This window comes from Bombina bombina, chromosome 8 (assembly GCF_027579735.1).
Source record: "Bombina bombina isolate aBomBom1 chromosome 8, aBomBom1.pri, whole genome shotgun sequence".
In the NCBI taxonomy this organism is placed as follows: domain Eukaryota; kingdom Metazoa; phylum Chordata; class Amphibia; order Anura; family Bombinatoridae; genus Bombina; species Bombina bombina.
The window spans coordinates 131,094,408-131,109,617 of record NC_069506.1 but is presented as its reverse complement, the minus strand read 5'-3'; the positions used below and the strand labels follow the sequence as shown (position 1 = coordinate 131,109,617).

Sequence of the window (15,210 nt, the reverse complement as noted above, 5' to 3'; positions counted from 1 at the left end):
CTGGCGGTTTAGGGGTTAATAGGTTTAGTAAGTGCTAGTGATGTGGGAGGCCAGAGGTTTAGGGGTTAATACATTTAGTTAGTTGCGGCGGTGTCGGGGAGCAGCAGGATATGGGTTAATAAGTTTATTTAGTTGCGGCGGGGTCCGGGAGCGGCGGGATGGGAGTTAATAACTTTATTTAGTTGCAGCGGGGTCCAGAAGTGGCGGGATAGGGGTTAAACAGTTTAGTATAGTTACGGTGTTTAGTGACAGAATACAAATAAAGCTGGGAAAAAGCCGAATAGCAGCGAGATCGATGAATGTTAGTTAACAACAGTCTGCTGCTCATCGCCCCGTACTTGGTGTGCTGCTTTTTGACAGCTTTTTTGTTAAATATGGAGAGCGTATTCAGGTCCGCGGCCGCGATCTTAGGCGAGCGTATTGGTGCCGTCGAATGCAAGTAAGTTGACGGCTTGATAAGTAGGCCTCATTGTGTTAAAATATATTTCAAATTATATGAATATATTTCTTTCTCTCTTGTACTTTGTATGCAATTAAGCCTTCTGAATTTGTCTCCCTAAATGTGATGGATCAACCAGAAAGGGGTCTCTTGTTGACTTTGCCTAGAGTAAGGTAGCTGGGCCTCTACTGAAGAAGGATTGTTGATAATGTTCTATAATTGTATCCAATGCAGATCCACATGGAACACTGGAATACAAGTGGGCTTTCCAGCCTTGTACAAACATGGTCCAATTCTATTCCCCTGCCTTCTTCTTGCCTATCTTTTTATTATTACTGGAAATGTGAGAGTATTTATGACAATGCAGGTAGACACAAATCCTCAAACACCAATGTATTCTTTTTTTGGACTCTTATCTTTACTGGAACTCTCTTACACTGCAGTTACTATCCTAAAGATGTTAATAAATTTGCTGAAGGCCTCTTGCAGACTTATTTTTTCAATTCCCTTGGAGCAAGTGAGTGTTATCTTATCAATACTATGGCATATGATCACTACTTAGCAATGTATCATCCTTTGCACTATGCTACGATCATGATCACTAAATTGATTATTCAGCTAGTAACCACCTGCTTCTCCTGTGGTTTCATTGGTCCAGCCCAATATCCAAACTTCCTTTCTGCAGCAGTAATGGAATTTAGCATATCTTTTGTGACTTTCCACCACTCCTACATTTGGCTTGTACTGATACATTTGTTAACATCCTTGTTAATTTAGTGATCAATAATTTTATTATTTTGGTGACATTTATGTTTATAATTATCTCCTACATTAAGATCATTATAGCTATCATGAAAATAAGCAGCTCATTTGATAGTAGTGATAGTATTTTTTAGACATATATTTATGTATGTGAGATAAAAATGTACAGATATTGTAAGTTGGTAAAAAAAAGAATCCTCTGTTACAAATTGACTAAGAACTAATACTCTCCTTAGTAATGAACCGCTGCCTTCTTACAGTCTCTCCCTCGGGACTGCGAATAATGTCTGATTTAGGTGATAGATGGCGCAGGTCCTAGATCTTCACTCAGGATATGTAAACCTAGGTTTGTAAAGCAGGTAAAAACAAGTAAAAGCAACTTAAGGCTTGTAAACCTTTAGTTGCTTTTACTTGTTTTTACCTGCTTTTGAAAAAGACTTTGTAAACATTGAAATGCGTTGAGATATCAAAATATTGTTCACTTTTATCGAAATTTAATTTTTTGCTGTGACATCGCTGGAATTTGAAATATGATGGAGTAAGTTACTACTTATTTTATATAAAGGATATCTCAAATTCACTTCATTAGAGTTTTGCCTTGTTCTTAGCTTGTTGAAATACAATCGAGAGGCTTTCTTCAGATTGGCGGACATCATGGATCTTATGGAGTGAGTATACTGCACTCTAGGTTCTTTTATTATTAATATGATCTCATAGTATTGTGCATAGTAGATGTTGCAGAGCCAGGGTATAGATGGTTCTTATGGGATGTTTTTTAATTCTGTGTAGTGTTTTGCGAGTGCTGTGTTTTAGTGAATGTCAGTATAGGTGTTGAATTTCAGGTTAATTGTGGCTGTTTAAAGTTTGCGTCGGCTGTTAATGTTTTGTTTTGTGATAGTGACAAGTGTTTTTAAATGTTTTCTAAGACATTGTTATGTTTTTCTCTTTTGTTACTGCGGGTGGAAGCGTGCTGTATGGACAGCATATTGAATAGTGAGGGGTATTTGATTTTGCTTGCTATTGAGAATTGTATCTGCATGAGTGGAGTGCATGATTTGTCTTTTAGTTTCTTGTTATGTTGTGTTTGCGTGCCACATGGAATGTTTCACGTAAACAAGGGGAAAGTATTGATGAGTATCTTTATGTGATGGGGTGATTGTTTTTAGGTAAGAAGGTGAACCTAAAATGTTTTGAATCGCCTAACCACCAGCTGTGCCCTAAATTTCCCTGTCTTATCCCTATGCAGGATGCACTACGTCCCTAGGATTGGCTAGAACTTTCCTTCATTGGGAATCTGGCCACGGACATCATCTACCTTGATGGCCACCCCGGTCGTAGCCTGTATACCCATACCCCACTCCTTTTTCCCTCCCTGGTGGTTTGTATCTCTTCATTGTCTTTCTGTGTTTTATTTTGCTCTCATATTTCAGAGACCTAAAATGTTTTATTTTTCTATTTTGGTTCTTAACACTATATTTGTATTTGCAGGATGAGATTATGCAGCTGTATACAGAGATTAAAGACACTAACTTAATTATTTTTGAGTTTCCATATTTAGGTGCACTCTTCAAAAGATTGAAGATGGAATGCAAGTAAAGCTTTAAAGAAAGAAAAAATGAAGATAAAAGACCTTTTGTCAAGCTTGTTTTAGCCACCATACTGCAGCGAAAGTTGCTGAACTATCTTTGGATCCATTCTTTGCTTTGCATGCTGGTACCAGCCCCAGAACTGGACTCTGGGTAATCCATGACTGTTTCCTCTGATGTGTGTCTTCAGAACATAAAGACTATCCTTCTCTGGACTGTGCCTTGCCGGTTGATATTGAGGACCTGTTATGCTGTTACAGGGTCAACCAATTAAATTAGGGGAGTATTGTTTTAACTCGGTTACTTATATTGCTTGTTTTGTATTCTCTTGTATTTGTTTTATTTTTGTTGATCATATTAGGTATACAAGATCATATAGTTTTGTCTGCAGAAAAGTATGCTTTATTGGTATTAGTGCACATTATAGTTTATGTGCTTAACAAAGTAACCCTTTAGATAAATGTAACTGTGAACTTTGCAGTATTGTAACCTATTGAATGGCCCACTGAGTATAAAAAGATGTTTAAGGAAAATGCTGCAATATATGAGAATATTTAGACCCTTCACCCTATGGAATGCAATGAGGCAGCTAGATTTTTAAATTAATTATACAGAGAAATATTTATGTAGGGAATAGCATAATTATAGTTCATAAAAGCAAGTGTATTTTTCCCTTTTATTAATTGGTATGGTATCAGCAATTTTAATGTGGTAATTCCTGATGTTTGTCAAAGAAAGGATTTATCTTACCATAAAGATGTGTTTACCTTTAAAAGATTTTGTAGTTTTAAATGATGTTCTGTTTGTATTCTTTCCTCATACAGGAGTGTGAGAGAATTTAGGTTGCATAAAATAATTAGTAAACTAGTAGTGTTTATATCAGATGAGATTGTTGACTATTAGGATCATGGTTTGAGAATTATAACCATTATAGATAGTAGATGTGTTGAATTAAGCAACGCTAGGTTCTTTTATTTTCAGAAGTTCAAAGTGACAGTGTAAAGAAATTCATTTATTTTTATTGACTGTTTTCCTTTTTCATTTTTGCTACAGGGCAGGCCTTAGCATAAGTTTTAGCATAACCATTCAGCCTCTTGATGAAGTCTGGCAGTTTTCACTTGCTTAGTATTCATGAAGTATCATTTAAAAGTGTATAGAGAAGTTGTAAATTATTCTCTGAAAAATATCAATGTATTAACTTGTATTACATATCAACAATGTTTTGTTTGGTTTTAAATTACATAGGATGAAAGTGAAGTTTTATTTGGACATAATTGTGATTGTATTGCGGTGTGTACTCATCTTGTACTGTTTCTGTTTTCTTCCTAGACTCCCTTTGACTCGAGTGTCTGCTTGCCATGGGGATCCACTGGTTGCCTTGTCTACCCCATGAACAAACCATCAGATTTCCAGCATCTCCCTGCGGAAGAACATTGGATAAGCACCCCTACTGCAAATTAACTGGAACTGTATTAAAGCAAAGTGTCTGAGGAAGGTGAAGCGCTCTAAATGGACAAAGACTGTTCTTCAAATGATCAGAGGCCACCTAGAGACAGTTGTGCTGTTACTATGTCATGCTTTACTGTGGAGAAAGAACTGTTGGACATATTGGGGGGTGCTAGCAATGCAGGTGGAGAAATAAAAGATGTAGAGTTGTTCGGGGGTAGATGGGGGGCTGGTTGAGTCTTTGTGCAGATAGACCGGTAGTGTTGGGGATGCTGGGGGGTAGATGGAGGGTATTGGAGAGACCGCACCTATGTGCAGTGACAAATTGTGCCCTATTGGCCTATGAAATTATACCACGACATGTGAATATATTTTTTCTCTAGTATTCTCACATAGAGTTCTGTTACCATAGTATTAGGCTCATATGGTTGTTAAAGGCTTTCCTCATTTTCTGTGCCTGTCTATTTTTTATGTTATTCGGGTAGAATAAAAGAGTGGAATGTTAGGGGTTAATGTGAACCTGACTAGCGCCATCTTGTTCTTGGGCGCCATTTTGTCTTTTCGCATCCATCTTGTAATGATTGGCATCCATTTTGTAATGATTAGACTTTATTATAATGGTTCATTCTGTAGTGAGAAATACATGTTTGTTATTGTACTTTCCTTAGCTAGTTGGCCTTGTAGAAGTTCCATGGCCTTAAGCCCAGAAGAATATTATATCAACAAGATGGTCCAGCGACCTTGTTGTCTTCGCAGATGCATGGTTTAGTATGACTATCAGATATTGTTTATGAGCAAGTGAATTTCCAGAATCACACTGTGTTTAACTGTGTATAACTGTGTAAAATGACGCAGTCCTAACCTGTCATCCCCTTAACCATGTATGCTGTTACTGAAGTCTATAAGACATGCTTGCACTGTTCAATAAACATGAATAGCTTTAGATCATATTGCTGCGTGGTCTGAGTCATTCTAAAGGATATCCTTATCAGATAATCTACATCTGCTTCAGGTGGTACAGTGGGCCAGAGGCTTCGGCCTGACCTGACACTCCCCCCATGAAACCAACACCTTACAGGTTTATATATGTACATCAAGCCTTTTTTCCTCTGCCATCAGAGACTTAAGATATTTATGTATGTGAGACTCACAAATAGTTATTCCTTATATTATGATCATGTTCTACCAGTGATCTACTCAGTGCTCACTCCTATATGCAAACCAATCATTTATAGTCTACCAAATAAAGAGATAAGAGTAGCAATTAAACAAGAACTTTAATCAGTCAACAAACAAACCACTAATCTTGACTAAATGAGTAAAACCCAGCTGATGTGGGCTATGGTTTTTCAAATGTAGGACTAGATCATAATTCATTTGCAGTCTTACAGTAGAATTAAACAAAACTTGAATTTAAAGATAAATTCTAAATAATAATATGTAAAATACTCAATTTTTTAGAAACATGGATTTTTTTCATTAATGACCTTAGAACTTAAAGGTAAAGTCCCACTTGAGAAGCACAGTCATGGCATATTCCCAGCACAACATAAATGGTGATTGGCAGGTTGTGCAACTACCTCTCAGCTTAGGAGCCAGAGCATTGCTCCCATCTTTACTAATGTATAAAGGCATATTTTATTGTATTAACCACACCTGCATAAATACATTTTCTACTTTACAAGTGGAGGACAAACATTTTAAGGCTGTTGATTGTTAATTGCACTTAAGGTAAATCAATAGTGGTAGTATGTTTGACGTGGTTTTACAAGTTGAAAGTAAAAATTAAGTGCGCAAGCAAAAGACTTAGGAGCGCTAACATCTGGAGGTCATATAACGCGACCGCACTAAGGGTCGATTTATCAATGTCTGACGGACATGAACCGCTTTAGTGAATCATGTCCGCCAGACATCGTTGAATGCCGACAGCATACGCAATAGGCATTTAACATTGCACAAGCAGTTCTGGTTAACTACTTGTGCAATGCCGCCCCCTGCAGATTCGCTGTCAATCAACCCGCTCGTATGCGATCGGGCGGATTGATGTCCGCAGCCTCAGAGGCAGCGGATGAGTTAAGGAGCAGCGGTCTTAAGACCGCAGCTTCTTAACTGCTGTTCCCGGCGAGCCTGAAGGCTCGCACGGAAACAAGGGTATTCAGGGCCATTCGGCCCTTGATAATTTGACCCCCAAATCCCTTTCCCCCATTGACTTCTATGGGGTGCACTTAAAAGCCTTTTCATTTTTTTCTTTTTTTTTAACGAGCGCTAACCAAAAGGTCAGTCAGGACAACTGTGCTAAAGCTGTATATGCATTAAGAATACTTCAAATACAAGTTCTAATTTTGTATTTTTTTAAATATATTTATATATATATATATCTGTATATTTTTATCAAATATATATAGCTATATACCTATATGAATATATATATATTGTATATATGGATATATAAATATATATTTAAAAATAAAAATGTATGTGCAAAAACACGTATACTTTAAAAACATCTATACATTAAATAACATCTATAGTATGGGGCATATTTATCAAGGTCTGGCGGACCTGATACGACACTGCGGATCAGGTCCGCCAGACCTCGCTGAATACGGCGAGCAATACGCTCGCCGTATTCAGCATTGCACCAGCAGCTCACAAGAGCTGCTGGTGCAACGCCGCCCCCTGCAGACTCGCGGCCAATCAGCCGCCAGCAGGGGGGTGTCAATCAACCCGATTGTACTCGATCGGGTTGTATTGTGGGGATGTCTGTCCACCTGCTCAGAGCAGGCGGACAGGTTATGGAGCTGTGGTCTTTGTGACCGCTGCTTCATAACTGCTGTTTCTGGCAAGCCTGCAGGCTCCCCAGAAACACGGGGCCATTATATGTTTTCTTAAAGTAGGAAATCATATCTTACAAAATTATACTCCAAGTACCTTCTCTAAAAATATTAAACAATAACATCTCACAGAGTAACAACTTAAACAAAAAAGGAGCAATAAAAAGGGGAGCACTAGTAATAAACCCACAACAGTAAAAAAAAAGTAGATGCAAACCACAGTAAGTCCAAAAAAAGTCTATAATCACATCCAGAGATAAAGACAGCTTTCAGTCTTCCACCAACAACTTTTCTTTTTTTTCCAAACATAAGTCTAGTGATTGTAACTAAAAAGACACAAACAGCAGAAGGTGCTTCATGGTGTAGCAGTAAAATATATAAATGGAGAATATGATCAAAAGATTAATGAAAACTCACAGAGGTTGCAGCACTAACACGTGCTGGATAAGGCAGCTCAGCTCAATGATCTCACAGAAACTGTGTTTATAAACAACTTTTTTATTATATCATAAAAAGGAACTCAAAACATAGAGATTACCTTTATAAAACAATACTGTGTAACTGCAATACATTTATTAGCTGGTCATTAGTTGTTTTATCAGGCATATACAGTATATATTGCAACACAAATACAAATCATGTATATATGTGTACCAAAGCCTGAGGGGCATATGTATCAAGCTCCGAATGGAGCTTGATGCCCCGTGTTTCTGGCGAGCCTGCCTCACAAAGACCGCTGCTCGATAACCTGTCCACCTGCTCTGAGCAGGCGGACAGACATCGCCGGAAATCAACCCGATCGAGTACGATCGGGTTGATTGACACCCCCCTGCTGGCGGCCCATTGGACGTGAGTCAGCGAGGGGCGGCGTTGCACCAGCAGCTCTTGTGAGCTGCTGGTGCAATGCTGAATACGGCGAACGTATTGCTCACCGTATTCAGCGATGTCTGTCTGACCTGATCCGCACTGTCGGATCAGGTCCGACAGACATTGTTAACTAGAGGCTCATATATCATTCTGTCATGTATAGCATGGTAATCACGTGTATTTTTATGTAGTGCATCTCATACAATACAGCTATAGTTGTTTACTTGCCATTACATAGACTACCGTGAGGATTACTTGTTAGGTGAGTAGAACGCAAGTGCAGGAATAGACACGAAGGAAACCAAAATCAGTTAAATGGGTTTAATAAAATAAGAGAAACTGAATCCAGGGCTAGGTCAGAGACCAGTGAACAGGAAATCAGTCCAGCAACAAGGTACCAAACAAGAGACAGTTAAAAGAGAGCACTGTTAATAAAGCAGATGACTCTAGTATAGATTAATAGGCAGTTGGTACAACAGGTACAGGAAACCCAGCAGATACAGGAGGTGAAGCTGGCATGGTAACAAAGATAAGTGCCACTGATACAACAGGTACAGGAAACCCAGCAGGTACAGCAAGCACAGAAGACACAATAGGCACAGGAAATGCAGCAGGTACAGGAGGTGAAGCTGGCATGGTAACAAAGGTAAGTGCAACTGATATAACAGGTACAGGTGTTGAGGCTGGTACAGGATACCAGGTAAGTGCAGCTGGTACAGCAGGCACAGGAAATGCAGCAGGTACAGATGGTGAGCCTGGTATAGGATACAAGATAAGTGCAGCTGGTACAACAACTACAGGAGACTAAACAGGTACAGGAAACTCAGAAGTTAGCAGGAGGTAAAGCTGGTATGTGAGACCAAATAAGTGCAGCTGGTACAGCAGGTACAGGACACTCAGCAGGTACAGGAAACCCAGCAGGTAAAAGGTGGTGACACTGGTATGGGATACCTGGTAAGTTTAGTTGGTACAGCAATATCAAGGTAAGTTGCAATCATGAAACAAGGTGAGCTGAATAGGAGGTTACAGGCAGGCTCAAGGTTTTCTGCTTAATAACTCAGGAGCCCGTTGGTGGAGTGGGGTTAGGTAAGTGCCTGGCTGGCAGTGCCCCCTCCTAAGGGTAACCTCTGGGAATAACATGGTAATTGGGATGTTTCTTCTTAAAATCCCTGACCTGTGGGTGTGCATGTATTTCAGAGGCTGGAACCCAACACCTTTCTTCAGGACCCTATCCTTTCCAAAGAATTGGAAACTCCAGTCTCCCTCTATGAACTCTAGCATTCAATATTTCTTCCACCCCGTATTCTTCATACCCTGGGTCAGGTGATTTCCAAGAGGGAAAAGGGTCAGGTAGTGCAGGTTTAAGGAGAGAGACGTGGAAGAATAGATGGATGTGATAGGATGATGGTAACTGGAGGTGAATGGCAATAGGATAGATATTTTTTATTTAGTCATAGATGAGCAGTAGATAAGAATACCTTGTCTCCTGGTTGATATATGGGAGTAGGACTTATTTTCTTATTAGCAAAATGTTTGTTCTGTTGTTGAGCATTTAATAATCATTTATTTAACATAGATAAGGTGCTGAGAGCTACCTGGAGACATTGATCAGCAACAGGTACAACACTGGTGACTCAGGTAGCATAGTACGGTAGAATCCATATGTGTTCAAGGAATAGAGACATTAAGAAGGATCTACAAATTTAATTATTATAGGCAAATTTAGCAAGGGCTAGGTCTTAAATCCAATCATATTATAGTGTGGTAGTATAGCATCTAAGGTATTTTAAATTGAATACTCTGAATCATGCAACTTTAATTTTGACTTTAGTTACCATTTAATACCCCACATGTGATGGATTGTGCACTCTCGTCATCATGAAATACCTATAAATGCATTTTTATATGTTTATTTATGGCAACCACAGGTCTTTAACTATTTGCTATACGCTAAGGTGCAGAGAACTGCTACTATTTGCTGTTACTTAAGACAGACACTCAGGAGGTAGTGGATGATATGAAGGTGTGTTTCAGAAGTGAAGCTTTTTGTTTCTGGAGGACCAACATTTTATACGCTGGCAGAAGATTGTTGCTTGGAGACAAAGACACATATAGAACTGGATTTGGGGGATGTGTCTTAGCAGCGATCCTTGACGGTCGCACACTCCTAGAGCTCCGACTGAATCTCTTATAAACCGCTTATAATAGGAGAATCTCCACAGCACTAACTACCCTTATTGATCACTATTGGGACTCAGCTCACGGTGATATTACACAAAGCTTCATCTATTGTCACACCCGTATGCAAATCTGAAGAAAAGGAAATAATTTTTTAAGTATCAATGGTTAGACCTCAATTGCCGAGACAAAATAGATGTATATTAGTGTAGCAGAAAGTTACTGAAAAATACAATGATAGGATGTATCTTCAATTGTAACACCAAGCTGTGATTTCTATAATGGTGGTGTAAATAGTATTACCCTATAGCTGCCTCATGTGCAGAGGAATGCACTGAGGGAATGCAGCAGGGAAATCGGTTTTACACCCCAGAGGTCAGAATAAAGAAAAAATAGGAAAAAACAAAAATAGAATATGATGCACAACAACAATAAAGAATATTAAATAGTTAGTGCAACAATTAATTAAATGAGGTGTGATTGGAAAAAATAAAAATAGAGTATTATAGGAATATATCAATGTTGAATATTGTCCAATTAGCTTAGGAACTGAATAGGACTGAAATATTGTTGCAGCATACCACAGCAGAATTAATTATGAAGATTAGGCTTACCGGAGAAACTATTCGTTTGAGAGAGCTGAGTGATACAATGTATCGTTATAGAGCGCTGTGTAGTCCGACTGTGCTGAAGTTGGCGTGTGACGTCACAGCCTCGTGGCTTGCATGAGCGTAATTGTATCCCAGCTGACTGCCGAAGCAGTGTAATCCGGAGCAAAAGAAAATGACAAAGTGTTAAAAGGCGCTGTGGATAAATAACATAATATAGTTTTACCGAATGCTGAATCGTAGGAAATGTCTGTTAGGAAACTCAGTACAGAGCAGAAGTTGGCTTGTAGTGTATGAGAGGTATAACTTCAATACTAAGCACTTTGTGAAGTGGGAGGCAACCTTAAATAGGGTGGAGAGGATAAGGTGAGCAGAGAATTAAAGGGATAGTGATTACTGACAGGTAATATGAGAGGAAACCCTGACAGAATCCCCCATCTAATGAGCAACTCCAGGGGCTCATGGTCCTGGGCGATCAGGGTTTCTTTGATGAAAACTGGAAACCAGACGAGGTGCTGAAATGTTGCTAGCAGGTTCCCAAGAGTCTTCCTCCTTGGAGTAGCCCTTCCAGCTGATGAGGTATTGTAGAGCTCCTCTGTACAGGCGGGAGTCGAGAATAGATCTTATTTCATACTCGACATTTGGATCAATGGTAATGGTAGGAGTAGACCGTTGATTTGAGTTACGTCTAACCTCCCTATACGGTTTTAGTAGGGAGACGTGAAATGTTGGGTGAATCTTTATTGTATCAGGTAACTTGAGTCGAACAGCATTTGGATTGATCACTTTCTCAACTGGATATGGTCCAACGAAAAGAGGGGAGAGTTTTCTAGATGGAGTATTCAATCTCAAGTTTTTTGTAGAAAGCCATACTAAATCACCTATTTGGTAGACTGGAGGAGTTCTTCTGTGTTTGTCATAGTAATGTTTTTGTATGTCTTTGGCCCGTTTTATGGAGGATTCGATAGATTTGAAATTAGAAGAGATGGAGTCAGATAATTCTGAAATGCTGGGAGAGAGAGACTGTGAGGTAGGTAACAACTGAAAAGAAGGGTGAAAACCATAGTTTGCAAAGAACGGGGTTTGATTGGTAGAGGCATGTAACGTATTATTATAACAGAATTCGGCATAAGGTAAAAGTTCAGACCAATGATCTTGTTGTGTAGAACAGAATGCTCTCAAGAATTGCTCAAGCCACTGATTACATCTTTCCGTCTGTCCATTTGTTTGTGGATGATACGCAGTAGTAAGTTTTCTGTCAATGTTGAATATTTTACAGAATTGCGACCATAACTTGCTGGAGAATTGTGTGCCTCGATCGGAAAGGATAGTAGAGGGTATACCATGGTATTTGATCACATTGGAAATAAGTAAACGGATAGTCTCCATAGCAGTAGGTAGTTTGTTATATGGAATAAAATGACACATTTTTGTGAACAAATCCACAACAACAAGAATGGTGGTATTTTTTGAGGAAAGAGGCAGGTCAACAATAAAATCAAGTGCAATGTCAGACCATGGCCTGTTTGGTGTAGGTAGAGAAAGTAGCAAACCATAGGGGGGCTGTTTTTCCTTTTTTGAAACTATACATGTACCACAAGTTTGAACATGGTTTTTTATGTCAGTGGTCATATGAGGCCACCAATAGTTTCTGTTAACTAATTCTAAAGTCTTAGTAATGCCAGGATGCCCAGCGAGTACAGAGTCATGTACAGAATGGAGGAGCGTAGATCTGAGAGTAGGTGGGATGTATAATTTAGAGTTAAAATAGTAACAGCCATCGGGTTTGATGATAAGATCAAGCTTCGCCTTTGTTTTATCCTTTCTTTGTTCAGTTTTTAGGATAGGCATGGAGTTTGTGGTGAAACAGAGAAAATTTTGAGGTGGGATAAGAGATTGTTGAAGGGATGGTAAAGGTTTGTCCACTGGCATACGAGAGAGGGCATCCGCCTTCTGATTTTTTCCAGATGGGCGAAAAGTAATTAGGTAATTAAACCTTGATAGGAATAGATTCCAGCGGACTTGTCTAGCAGATAAGGTCCTAGTAGATTTTAGGTACTGTAAATTCCTATGGTCGGTATAAATTAGAATAGGAATAGCAGTCCCTTCCAACAGGTGTCGCCAATGTTCCAAAGATAGCTTTATAGCAAGTAACTCTTTATCCCCGATGGGATAGTTTTGTTCAGCCAAATTCAGGGTTCGTGAGTAGTAAGCGACAGGGTGTAGGGGTTTTTTCAAATCTTCCCTCTGAGACAAGATTGCGCCTACTGCATAGTTGGATGCATCGACTTCCAGGACAAATTGATACTTTGGGTCAGGGAAGCGGAGGATGGGAGCAGTGGTAAATTTTTCCTTGAGGAAGTCAAATGCTTTTTGAGCATCAGAGGACCATTTGAAAGTACTATTAGATTTTGTTAATGAAGTAAGTGGAACTGTGAGCTTGGAGAAATTTTTTATAAACTTTCGATAAAAGTTGGCAAATCCCATAAAACTTTGTACTTGTTTTTTTGTTTTAGGGATGGGCCACTGTAGAATTGTATTGATTTTGTTGTCCTCCATACGAATGCCTGCTGGGGAAATTTCGTAACCTAGGAATGAGATAGACTGCGAATTGAATATACATTTTTCAGCCTTTGCGTATAGATGGTTACTTCTAAGTCTGGAGAGAACTTGTTTAACGTGAGTAATATGTTCAGATAAGGACTTGGAGTATACCAGTATATCATCCAGGTAGATGACGATGTAAACATCCAGGATATCTCTGAATACGTCGTTGATAAGATGCTGAAAAGTAGCAGGGGCATTACATAACCCAAATGGCATGACGACGTATTCGAACAATCCATAACGAGTTCGAAACGCCGTCAACCATTCATCCCCAGATCTTATTCGGATTAGGTTGTAAGCCCCCCTTAGGTCTAATTTAGTGAAGTATTTGGCCCCTTCAAGTCTCTCTATGAGCTCCGGAATCAACGGTAAAGGGTACCTATTTTTTATGGTAATCTGATTTAATTTTCTATAGTCGATTATGGGTCTTAGTGAACCGTCTTTATTTTTCACAAAAAATATCCCCGCACCTGCGGGAGAAGTAGAGGGGCGAATGAAGCCTTTTTTTAGATTTTCATGGATGTAAGTTTTTAAATGTAGAAGTTCAGGGTTCGACAGAGGGAATATATGCCCACAAGGTATTTCAGATCCTGGGATGATATCAATGGGACAATCGTATTTACGATGAGGGGGTAGGTTTTCACTTTCTGTCTTACTAAAAACATCGATGTACTCTTTGTACACATCAGGTACAAGGTTTTCAGGTGACACTTCGGTTGTCTGTAGTATAGTGACCGGAAAACAGTTGTTAATACAGTAAGGAGAAGAGAAAGTCAGTGAGTTGTTAAACCAGTTTATAGTTGGATTGTGAGTTTTAAGCCATTGAATACCCAGAACCACAGGGGAAACAGGTGAACAGATTACATCAAAAGTAATAAATTCTCTATGGTGGTCAGTGGTACTCACCAGGAGGGGTACAGTTTCATAAACCACAGGACCAGTGGTGATTTCTCTACCATCTATTCCCCTAAGAAAAACAGGAGACTTTTTCTGGGTTAGCGGTATTTTATTTACAGTGACATACTCCTTATCTATGTATGAAGCAGTGGCTCCAGAATCAACTATCGCGGATGCGCTGGCCCGCTGTTGTTCCCACTGTAAGAGAAGAGACAGTGTTAAATAAGAATGAGTTTGTACCTGGGTAGTACAACAAAATGGCTGGTATGAAATCTTACCCTTGTTCTGTCTGAGAAGGGATGGACAATCTTTTACTGTGTGATCGTCAGAAGCACAATATAGGCAGAGATTTAAGTTGCGTCGTCTGAGTTTCTCTTGGGGAGAAAGAGGACCTTTTACGAATCCTATATCCATAGGTTCAGCCAAGATTTTACTAGAGGAAGTAGTATGTGAGGTAGTGACTTGTTTTTTGTAAGAGAAATCATGTGAAGACCTCTCTTGCTGCCTTTCCCGAAGGCGTCTATCTATGGTGATGGACAGGGTCATCAAATCTTCTAGTGTAGAAGGTAGATCTATTCGTGAAAGTTCATCTTTAATAGGGTCAGACAAACGCAATCTAAACTGGTTCCGCAATGATAAATTGTTCCACTGTGAATCTTTTGCCCATTTCTTGAATTCGGTGATGTAGTCTTCTACAACCCTCTTTTTCTGTCTTAATCCTCTCATGGCTGTTTCTGCAGTAAGCTGTTTGTATGGGTCCTCATACAGCTGACCCATAGCAGTGAAAAAATTCTCTAAGGAGTTTAAGATTTCTTCATTGTTCTCAAAGAATGTATTCGCCCAAGTACGGGGTTCACCCCTTAAGTATGATATCGTAGTAAGAACCCTCACCCTATCAGTAGGATAGGTATGAGGTTTTAATGCAAACATAAGCAAGCATGCGTTTTTGAATTCTCTATACTGGGATCTATCCCCATGGAATTTTT

At 39.3% G+C, this 15,210-nt stretch overlaps 1 long non-coding RNA gene and 1 pseudogene across 1 annotated transcript; one reads left to right on the top strand and one right to left on the bottom strand.

Annotated features, from left to right (window-relative positions):
• The first annotated feature begins 647 nt into the window (after positions 1–647).
• On the top strand, positions 648–1,335 carry LOC128638869 (olfactory receptor 6N2-like; annotated as a pseudogene).
• A 12,977-nt stretch (positions 1,336–14,312) lies between these two features.
• On the bottom strand, positions 14,313–14,679 carry LOC128638031 (uncharacterized). The gene is made up of 2 exons (XR_008399031.1): positions 14,503–14,679; positions 14,313–14,422 (listed from the first exon to the last, which is right to left on the bottom strand). It is a non-coding gene; the product is annotated as an uncharacterized LOC128638031 (long non-coding RNA).
• Between the last annotated feature and the right edge of the window lie 531 nt (positions 14,680–15,210).